The sequence below is a fragment of the Thermothielavioides terrestris genome, chromosome 3 (assembly GCF_000226115.1).
Source record: "Thermothielavioides terrestris NRRL 8126 chromosome 3, complete sequence".
NCBI classification, from domain to species: domain Eukaryota; kingdom Fungi; phylum Ascomycota; class Sordariomycetes; order Sordariales; family Chaetomiaceae; genus Thermothielavioides; species Thermothielavioides terrestris.
The window spans coordinates 1,890,001-1,902,500 of record NC_016459.1 but is presented as its reverse complement, the minus strand read 5'-3'; positions in this window follow the sequence as shown (position 1 = coordinate 1,902,500).

Below are 12,500 nucleotides of genomic sequence, written 5' to 3'. Positions count from 1 at the left end.
GTATCATTGAGAAATATATACTATTATACTAGCCTACTAAGGTCGTTTCAAAGGGTCTTTATAGCTTAGCACTGTTCCTCGGAGAGACCTAGGTCACTCTTTACCTAGGCGGAGTCAGTATTAACCTTCACTTCTTTATAACTAAGGACATTGCTAGTAGATATAAAGTAATCCTTAGTATACCGTTTATTAAAGATATTACTCTAACCTTCAATTACTATAATAGCAATCTAATTACTATTAATCTACTTATAGAAGAAAAGATGGTCTAGGCGTATATTATTTCTAAGAAGATTGCCTAATAGAACTATCTACTATCTCTAATGTAACTAGCTATTTAGGAACAATTCTAAGGATTAACAAAGAGTCCTAAAAGAATTCTTAACTAGATAGAGATAAAGGAAGGCGAGACTGCCCTTAGTTTCCTTAATAATGATATAGGTAAAGTAGGTTTTTATTTCGTTTTATAGAAGTCCTATATATTGCTCCTTAGCACTCTTTTTTACGTTGTACGTTCTTATTCTTTATCTTCTCTATCTAGATAAACGAAGGTCGAATTATTATCTTATTTAAAAGGGAAGAGGGGGACCCTAGTCAGAAGCCCCTTTTCTAACTAGAGGCTAAGGTAGGGATTCGAGTATAAGGTTAGATATACCTTAAAGACGTTTATACTTTAGAAGAATATTATAAACAAGGTTCGACTAGTCGATTTAGTACTATCAAATAGCTCTATATTAGAAAGAGACTTATTATAGTAAGAAAAGTAGTTTACAAAGGCTAAAGCAAAGATATAGTTTAAAAAGGAATAAGACGATCTTATAGTCCCCTATTTCTTATATCTTAAGCTAGGCTCGAGGCTTACCAAGGAGCACCTTTAAACGATGTTTACTACTATAGATAAGTTCCTTAATAAGCTAGAAAAGGAGATGTTCACTAAGATCTTATAAAACTAGGAAGCTACACTTATATAGGATTTTACTAAGTATAGGCGTATTTATAAGGATATTGTCCTACTCTAGTACATTAAAACTATCCTATATAAGGCTTAGCAGAGTAAATCTATTCTAATTCTAAAGCTACTAATATAGAAGGTTATTAATCTACTTAAAGAAAGGCAGATATATAAGATTATCGAGCATAGCTATACAAGCTACTATAATAACTAGTTCCTTATTCTTAAGAAGGATAGTAGATTATAGCTTATTAATAATATTTAAAAGGCTAATACTATAACGATCTATAACACTTTCGTCCTACCTATTATAGAGGAATTTAATAAGGACTTTAGTAGCTATAAGCTAATATCTCTCCTAAATCTCTTCTCTAGTTACAACTAGGTTAATCTCAATAAATAAAGCTACGATTTAACGATCTTTTCGACGCTAATTAGTCTCTTCTATATATATACGCTACTAATAAAGGGTATAAATTCTATTGCCTAGTTCTAGCAAGCTATAACAACGATCTTTAGTAACTTTATCCTAGATATCTATTAAGTCTATCTAGACAATATTATAGTAAAAGGTCCTTAATCTAATTATAATAGCCATCTAGATAGAGGGGGACATTGTAAATTTGTTGTTAAGCATCTTAAGAATATCGATATAATATTACTAAACGTAGAGCTAGTAGGTACAACTATTGCTATAGTGAAGTCGAAGTAGGTATAGCTAAAAGCGGTCTTATTTAATTATCTTTGTATATCTAACAAACGCTTTTCTAAGGAAGTAAAGGTGATTAAGATAAAGGAGTAGAAGACCTATTCTAACGTTAAGGAGGTATATACCTTCGTTAGAATAGTTGGATACTACTAGATCTAGATTAAAGGCTTTACAATTATTATAATTCCTCTTTATACTCTAATAAAGAAGGATACTAAGTAGACTTAGAGGCTTATTAAGTAGAAGGCGATAGACGAGCTAAAGGAGAAAATTACTACTATTCCAATCTTTATTATATTCGTCTATAGCGATCTATAGTATAGTATAATCTTCCTAGTTTATAACACTAGTATCCTCAGCTAGAGAGGTATACTTAAATAGGTCGGTCCCAATAGCAAGAGACACCTATATAGGTTTAAGAGTAGCATCTAGTCAGAGATAGAAAAGCGGTATAATACTATAAAAAGGGAGCTAAAGGGGCTACTCTTCCTTCTAAAGCATTTTCGCTACTACCTTTTTAGTATATATTTCACTATAGAGACCAATGCTCTAGTTCTAGTCTATTAGCTCAATAGTGCTATAAGCAATGTTCTAAATACTCTTATAATACGCTAGATTGCCTAGATTCGCCTATTCGACTTTGAGGTTAAGTATATCCTAGGCCCTAAGAACATTATAGCCAACGCGTTATCCTATAAGCCGCCTAGGCCCTCTAACTATATAGAGAAGGAGTTAGAGAAGGATATCGACGACTAGGTCGATATCTAAATTTTTATTAACTATATAGGCGAAGAGACTTTATATCTAGAAGGGAAACTAGAACCTATCCGCCTTTAGGATAGTTACTCCTAGCGGTCCTAGGACATTGCCTACTTCCTATCGACGATAGAAGCTCTATCTAGCTATAGTCTATACTAGAAGCGACGTTAGCTTAAAAGGGAAGCGTTAAAATACTTTGTCGAAGATCGTCACCTTTTCCTCTAAAGTACAAATTATATACAATGCTATAGGTATATTGTTGACACCCCTAAGGAGAGGCGTTTAATCTTCAACTAGTATTATAATAAGGTTGGCTATTATAAGAGGGAACTGATATACTAATAGATAACAAACTACTACTACTAGTATAGTATATATAAAGATATAGCGAACTAGATTTAGGCTTATACCCTATATTAAACGTACGATGCCTAGAGGTTTAAGGAAGTAGTAGATTAGATAGCGCCTCTACCTTTTCCTTTTGCCAAATAGTACCTCGACATCTAATATACACCGTCTAGCTATAGGGAGAAGAAGTATTTCCTTATCGAGGCTTACAACAATCTTATAGGATATATTAAGGCTAAGATCCTACTAAACAAGTCCTCTAAGTCCGTCAAGTCCTTTATCTCGCGATATATCCTTTATTACTAGGGTTATCCTATAGTTATAGTTGTCGACGAAGGCTCTAAGTTCAAGGGCGAAGTCAAGGAGATCCTTTGCAAATTGGGCATCAAAAGAGTTATTATCTTACTATACAATTTATATATAAACGGCATAAATAAGGCTAGCTATATCCCAATTACCACCTTGCTTACGAAGATAACTAATAGTATAGGAAAAAGGTAGAGGGAGCTCCTTCTATATATCTTATATATAGATTGTACAACTATTAAAGGCTCTTATAGGATATCTCCCTTCTTTCTTACCTACAATTATAAGCCTATTAGTCTAATCGAGTTTAATATTCTTATATAGCGAATTCTTGCCTAGGACTCTATCTATACCTAGTTGGAGGGAGAAGATCCTACAAAGGTCTATACAAAGCTCATTGCCCTCTATACCTATATCCTCTAGGAAGTAGAGTATAATTACAAGATTGCTACTAAACAAGTTGCTATAGCCTATAAAAAAATGGCTAAACGCTATAATAAGGCCTATAAATATAAATTTTACCCTGAAAATACAGTTATATCCGTCGATAATCTTGTTCTCGTCTACAACAATATATACTAGCTAGATATAAGCTTAGTTCAAAAGCTGGAATATCGCTAGTTTAGCCTATTCTATATTTAGATAATTAAAGACTAGAATACTTACTTCCTAGAGACTTTAGACAATGTACCTATCTAGACGCTATATCCTCCGAACTATATAAAGAAATTCTTTAAGCTAGATAACGTCTAGCTAGAAGCGGATAGACTAATCCTGTTCTATCGTAAAGAGGAGCGCTATAACGGTAGGTACTACGATAAGGTTAGTAACGAGGGTTATAGCGATAGAGAGCGAGATTCTTCAAATGTATATAACTCGATACTCGCCAACGACGGCGAAGGGGAATATAGCGTCGTCAATAGTATTAGCCTCAACTAGGCAAAAGGGGACTATGCCTATATCTTCACTAGCCTAGGTAGCTACGCTAATCACCTAAGTGGGCTTCCCTACAATAGCATTATAGTTCTAAATTGCAACAAGGTCTATAGTATAAGCGATTATAACGATAGGACGCTAAGAGAGGATAGTATAGAGGATACTATAATTATAGTTAAGGAGGAGGTCCTTGAAGAAGAAACCCCTAGTTGTACTATAGCACCTTAGGCTAGCTAGACTCGCTCAACTATAAAGGGGGTAAGGAAGGAGCAACCTCGTTAAGAGCTTATTGTCGAAATCCTCTATAGAAAGCCACCTAGTTTTTGACATTAGCCCTCTAGATATACAGGGATATACGTTCTAGAAGGGGGGGAGAGTATAGAAGCTGCTACCTCTAATAGTTTCATTAGCATTTAGCTACGTTTCCTTCCTAATACCTATTATTATATTAGCCTCCTATTCGCTAGTAATATCTCTATTAGCTATATCTTATTTAGTCTTCGTCTATCTACTGTCCTTCGTTCATTTTTAGCCTTTAAGACTTTATTCTTTTTTACTAATATCTAAGTTTTCCTTCTAAGGGGTGACCCTACTCTTAGGAGCCTTATAGTCATTTATACTTTTTTCTTTTCACTTTTGCCCTCTAGATAGATAGTTTCTATTATATAGGACTAAGTTTCTTAAAGCTAAAGCCAAGGCTAAGAAAAATCTATAATTAGGATATATAGTCTCTTAATCTACTGTCTATAGGCTAAGCTCCTAGACTATATCCTACCCTCTATCTATCCCTATCTATTGTCTCTATCCCTTAGCGATATAAGCTTTTATAGTTAGCCTAATACTACGTCATTTACTCTCTAATAGTATCCTCTAATAGAATAAACCACTTTTAGCCTACCTCTTCTAAACGTAGCTTTAGCCTAGGATCGTTCTTTAGATTATATAGAAGGTAGCTCTATAAGATCAAGTCCTAAGCTAGGTACTTCTAATCGTTCCTATAGATATAAGTCTAAGTATACTCCTTCTCTAACTAGATATAGTTAGTACACTTATTGCTAAAGAGAGGGGTGAAAGAAGCGTAGCTATTAAAGGGCTAAGTTATATAGATATCCCTATCTTTACTAAAAGGAGTTGTTAAACGCTAGTACAATAGTTTATAGCTTTAGTAAAGAACTTTGTTGCTATAGGAGTATTAGTCTTCCTCTACCTAGAGGGCAAGTATAAAAGGGAAGTATAGCACTTACTTACAACCCTATACCTAGATTAAAAACGTTGACGCTTAGTTTAGGCGTATAGTAAGATAATATATCTAATGCCTAAGTAGTCTACTATTGTAATACTCTATAAACATTGGACAAAGAACCAAAGTGTTATAGTACTATTTAATTATATTAACTAGCCTATTGTCGATATAAACCAATTGCTATATCCTACGCTAATCTTACTAATTGTTTAGCAGGACCTACTAGACGTATAGTAATCTAATGTTCAGTCGATAGATCTTAATTATACTATAGATAGCTTTATATTTGACTAAGATCGTAATATATTTGTTAGTATAGTACTTATCTTTTGGTATTAGCGAATCCCTTATCTTACTTTGGACTATCTAGACGTACTTCTAGGCTACGAAGATCGTTGTTTTTAGTACTAGCGAGAGATCGATCTAGCAGTTTATAATCCTATATAACAATAGCCTCTAGTCGCTTACTTTATTAGTAATTTCCTATAATACATTGTAAATATACTAGCTACTTAGCATTATAGTTTCTAGGTTATAAATTCGTATATAGGAGCTGTATATAAATTTGAAAGGGAAGTAGAAGACCTGACCAAGAACCTAATCCGCCTAGAGAGAGGAGGGCACTAAAATAAAGTGGTAAGAAGGTTAGAGGAAGAAAATACTTCTAGGATAGCAAAGAGAAGAGGAAGGCTTTAAGAAATTAGGGGGTAAACGCTTATTTCTAGCTAATCAGTAAGCGCTATAAGCTTTATTCGTTTTCTTTCGCCTAGTTTAAGAAAGAGCTAAGTAGCCCTCTTACCTTCGAAGGCTTGCCCACCCCTTTTTCTTAATCCTCCTACTAGCTCTCTTATAATCAACTATTTCTTTCGCCTCGCCTACTACGCCTTAGATTTTCTTATAATCGCTTCAATTGGTCTAGATCTTTCTGCTCAGAGAGCAACTTTTATAAGCTGATTTTTTATATACTATTACGAGCATTGCTATAGGCCATTGTAGGATTCCTAATTTTATAGGGCTTATATAGCCCTAGGCCGATATAACTATTAACCTAGGATAGAAGCAGCTACTTAGAGAGCTCAAGTTTTATATGCTATAAGGTTTATAGAAGCCTACTAACGATAGCGATTAAGTATAGCATTACACCTCCCTTATAGGGCAAAAGCTAGATTTAAAGATACTAAGTTACCCTAGGGAGACTAGTCCTAAGCTTTTTCTATTTCTATAGACCCTAAAGAAGTATCTATAAGATATAATCAACTAACGACCTAACTAGATTCAAAGCCTTTAGCTTAGTACAAACCTTAAGATTGTAAGCTACCTATTCCCAAGCTAGCTAGAAGGAAGGTATACAATAGATCAGTTTTTCAAAGTTAGTTTTATAGATATAGATATTTCGCTCTTCGACGTAGAAGGTATACTACTTGCTAAGGAATAGCTAGAGGGCTAGATAATCCTAGACGTTATATAGTTTTTCTTTTATCTTTATAAAGACTGTCTCTAGTTCTACCTATAGCCCGTCTTAGATACTAGTCCTATACTAAAGGAGTTCTACCAATCTGACTAGAAGGTTATTGCCAACTATTGTTGTTTCTAGGTCTTTCTTTGCTTTGTCGATAGAAGGCATTGGGCTATTACGATCTTCGACTAAGTTATAGGCTAGCTTTACTACTTCGACTCTATACTTAAGAGTATAGAGATATATACTAATATTTTATCAAAGGTCTAGATTGCTTTTTAGTCTATCTATAGGTTCCCTTAGTTGTAGCTATATAAGAAGGTTATTGTCTACTACCTTTAGCAAAGTTTAGAATAGGAGTATAGATAGTTCGCTCTCAAGTTTATATAGGCCTTTTTTTAAGAGCTCTAGCCCCGCCTTCTAGACGGATAGACGTAGTTTAGGTTGCCCTAGCTTCGGCTATACTAGGGAGATAGTAAGATAGTTGTATAGCAATATATATTATATTTGTAGTTAGGAGCTTATAGGAATGCTCTTAGCACCTTTAAGGATTGTCTACTCTATACTAAGGGAATCCCTTCGTTGTAGTAGAACGAAGGGAAGATATATAAGCTCCTTCTAGACCTATTGTCTCCGACCTAAGAACCTATATAGCCTATACTCTTAGAGTATAATAAAGACAAGGTGATTAAAGTCCTCTAAGCCAACAATATATTTATATCCAATGTCCTTAAATTCGATAATCTACCTATATATCTTTGTAACTACTTTAGTAATATAGAACTTAGGATCCTAGCTATATACTTAGTAGTATTTAAGGAAGCCTAACTCTCTAACTAGAGCGAGAAAGGAGTAATCGCTACTATTTAAATTATCTTTATACCCTAGTCAAAGAAGGATATAGTATACTAGGTATACTACTATAGGGTTATAGGATTCCCACTAGACAGACAGTTTAGTAGTATACTATCTTCGTAAGACCTTATAGACGACCTTGGACAATAGCTATAGGGCACGTTTCTAGTACCTAGTACTATTCTACCCCTTTGACTAGAGGACTAGCCAATTGCTTTAGGTCTATTAGCAACATTTATAGAGGATCTTAATAATATATCGACCTAGTAGGATATCGAAGCTAAGATTATAGAGATTACTATACTATAAGCAACTATAATATAAAGGCTTGTTGATACCCCTATAGATAAGATAGACTAGGAGTGCCTCCTTAAGAGTAAGCTAGTCAAGAACCTTAGGGCACTAGTATAAGTAGCCTTTAAAAAGATAGTACTTGATCTCTACCTCTAGGAAGAGGAGACACTTGTCTATACGCTTATAAGAAGGCTAGACTACCTTAAGATACCTTATACTCTAGTATAGAAGTATCTTCAAGTGTAAAGATTATCTATATTATCTAGCTAAACGTTACCCTTAGTACAGTACTATAGTAAGCGCCTTTGCAAAGAGCCTATAAAGCCTAGACGTCTACTTTGCCTACTACTATACGACCTATACGACTATACCTTCGCCTACAAGTATAAGGATCTAGTATAGTAGCAAGGCTAGGACGTATATATCAAGGAGGTAGAGGAGTACAAGAGATAGTGTAATCAACTACTATAGCTAGCCGGACCTTTGTAAGCCGAGAGAGCTATATATAGAGATCAACTCAAGGAGTAGCGACGATAAGAGGTATATATTAGAGAGCTTTTAAAGTGCAAGCTTGCCTATAGAAGCGTATAGCAAGCTTAAAAGGGAAGTGTAGATTAGGGTAATAGACTACCTAGATATAGGGGACCTAGTTTTTCTGTTTTTCTATTTATCTTAGAGCATTATATCCGTTGCTAAGGGAGGTCTAACCCTTTAGTTATATATATTTAAGTGGGCTAAGCCTATCTTCTTTATTATTAAGTAAGATATTAAGCAGTTGTTAATATATATTCGTTAACACTACGTTGATAGTTCTCCTTCTTCTAAGAAGGCTATTGAGCCTCTCCTTTTATTGTCCTACCTCTGTCTAGACGATAGGCATTTAAGCTATTGAGCTCTAACCGTATTCTCGTTGTCTTCTATCTTTTCTGCTATATCCTACTAGACGTACCTAAGCTACGTATCTTTCTCTTAGGAGACATCCTTCCTACTATTCGATACGTACTATCTTTATCCGTCTAGAGGGGCACTACATTCCTCTGGGAGCTATCTCGTGCGCTTGGTCCTAGGTGTGGTGGAGTAGGTTGGTGTAGAGGTTTTGCACCATTTCAATATAGCATCTTCAAGCGGTAGCTAAATGAGAACTAGAACGTTGATAGCCTCAATAGCAATATACGCTTCAATATATGCTTCAGTATATTTGATATAGCATTTAATAACTACACTATTATAGCTAACTAGATCTAGCACTTTAACAAGCATTCTTTCTAGTATTATCTTATCATTTAAGTATATAAGCTTATATTCGAAGAGTGGTTTAGCTATAGCGTATACAACTTCTAGAGCCCTAACGATATACTAGAATCTAAGTAGAATAATTATAACACACAGTTGTGAGTCACCTGTGGTCACCTGTGGCCAACTGCGCAAGTGTGGGCTCACTAGGCCCACTAGGCCCCACAACAGCACTGGGGCCCGCAACAGTGCATAGGCCACCTTACGCACAGGCTACTACACTCCTATATTTAGGTGGGCACTTGCCTACATCTCACACTCTTGCAAAATAGATCAATCTTGCACACTTCCAAAGAAAAAAAGCTTCTTGGTTAGGTGCTTATTATACGAACAAAGTGGGTTGCTACCTAGCCTCGTCAGCTAAGGTAGCGGAGCACCCAACTAAGAAGGTTTTTTCTTTGAAAGTGTGTAAGATTAATCTATTGCAAGAGTGTGAAATACAAGCAAGTACCCACCTAAATACGGGAGTGTAGTGGCCTATGCGTAAGATAGCCTATGCACTATTGCGGGGCCCAGTGCTGTTGTAGAGCCCAGTAGGCCCACACTTGCGCAGTTAGCTACAGGTGACCATAGGTGACCCACAACTGTGTATAATAGTGCTTTGCTACTGTGGCTAATGAGGCTAGGTAGCAACCTACTTTGTTTATATAACAATAATATACGCCCTAATGATTATATCTACTGCCTATTAGTAATAGATAGCTTCTTATAGCACTATATATTGAATTTGGGTGATAGACTACTTAGACATAGGGACCCAGTCTTTCTATTTTTTTTTTTTAAAGCGTTACATTCGTTGCTAGGGAGTCTAGCCCTCTGACTACATATATTTAAGTGGGTTGAACCTATCTTCTTCGTCATTAGGCAAGACATTAAGCAGTTATCAATATACGTTCGTTGACACTACGTTGGTAGTTTTCCCTCTTCTAGGAAGGCTGTTGAGCCTCTCCTTTAGTCGTTCTACCTCTGTCTAGATAATAGGCATTCGAGTTGTTGAGCTCTGACTATATTCTTGTTGTTGTCTCTTATGTTTCTACCGTATCCCGCTAGACGTACCTGAGCTACGTGTCTTCCTCTCGGGAGATATCCTTCCTACTACTTAATATATACTATCTTTATCTGTCTAGAGGGATACTATATGCCTTTAGGAGCTATCTTGTATACTTGGTCCTAGGTATAGTGGAGTATATTGGTATAGAGGTTTTATACTACTTCAATATTAGATATCTATAAATACTGCTTTATATATAATATCATTATTGTTTTCCTACTATTATATTTATTATATAAGATATAGCAAATGGATATAAATATATTCTAATATATTAGGAATGTATATTAAACGTACCTTTGCTAGGCAATTCACTCGAGCAAGCTAACTTTTATATGTATATAGTTTATTAAGAACCTCTAAGTTAGTTGCCTTGCTTAGAGCTAAACCTATTACTAGATCTAATATATAACTAGAAAATCGTTAAAGCAAGCTTTATAGAGAGTAAGATTATATCTAGCTTTACAAACTTAGAGATATAGCTATTAAATTATACTATCTATTGAATTAGGGCAATAGACTACCTAGATATAGGGACCTAGTTTTTCTATTTTTCTATTCATTTCAGAGCGTTGTATTCGTTGCTAGGGGGTCTAGCCCTCTAATCATATATATTTAAATGGGCTAAGCCTATCTTCTTCGTTGTTAAGCAAGATATTAAATAGTTGTTAATATATATTCGTTGATACTATATTGGTAGTTCTCCTTTTTCTAAGAGGGCTATTAACCCTCTCTTTCTATTGTTCTACCTCTATCTAGACGATAGGCATCTAAGCTGTTGAGCTCTGACCGTACTCTTATTGTTGTTTTTTATATTTCTATTGTATTCCGCTAGACGTATCTAAGCTATATATCTTCCTCTTAGAGGATATCCTTCCTACTATTCGATATATACTATCTTTATCCGTCTAAAGGGATACTACGTTCCTTTGGGAGCTATCTTATACGCCTAGTCCTTAGGTATAGTAGAGTAAGTTAGTATAGAAGTTTTATACTACTTTAAATAGGGGCTTAATTAGGGGGAGCTTAGCTCTATATCTAAATAGGACAGTATAGACTATAAAGACTTTTGGATTATAAAACTATATAATACTATATTGATAGCTACTCGAAGACGATATAGCTGACCTATTTAGGCTTTGGTATACCGATACTAGTATTTCTAGGAGGTGTAGAAACTTGTTAAGGTATATATGTTCTAGGGGTCTATTAAGACCTTGTCCTAGAAGACCTTCCTTTGCCTAGATAGTATAGGGCATTAAAAAGATATCTCGTTATCCCTAATACTTCGGAGACCTATTGAGGCTTCGACGACGATATAACGGTTATAAAATGTTAACGTAATCTAAAGACAATAGTTCTATTTATCTAAGTAGAGAGAGAGGTAGAAGTTTCGTCGATTATTATTATTATCTTTAGTCTAACTAAACTAGTTACGAAAACGGTTAAGTATAGTATAAGTTTCTAAGCTATTAAGCTCTAGACTATACCTTTATAATACTTAGCTTCTTCTAGCTATATATTAAGCACTGTTTTATATTAGATATAAGGTCTTAGTATAGATTGCTATTGTTCTTTTTAAGAGCTATATTCTTACTGCTATTATACTAGTTAGGTTTAGTATATTGATTGTTAGAGGTATTTAAGTGATTTATAAGGGACCTATAACTATCCTTTAGGGTATCTAGACTATATATTCTAAAGGAACTTAGCTTTTTAAGAGGTTTTCTTCTTTTAGATAGACGTTAAAGATGTCGATATTCTTATAGGAGTATATATATTAGTCTCTTTGCAACTTGTCGATATAGTTGTTACCTTTCTTAAAGACGATAGCTATATACCTAATAACTAGGCTCCAACGCTATATATATACTTTATCTATAGAAGCCCTAGGAATTCCATTACTCTCGATAATACTATTAATCTTGACATTAACCTCTAAAGGAGGGTCCTAGGACGTAGATGTCCTATAGCCTTTCTAAGGTATATTAAGCGAAGAAGAGCTAGCTAAAACGATATAGATACCCCTTCTATCTTTGTTAGACTCCTCTACTCTATCTATTTATATAGAGGTACTTACAGTAATACCTTCTAATCTCTCTAAAGCCAAAGCTCTAAAGAACATAACTAAGTATATTCTTGCTACTACGTTTAGCGCGACCTTTCTAACCTTAGCGAAGGCTGGCCTATAGAGCTACTTCTCTCGTTAGAATGCTATACATTGGATTAAAACCTTTAAGAAGATATATAAGACTCATTAGGTTACTAATAACAAAACCTATATATACCTGTTTAAAC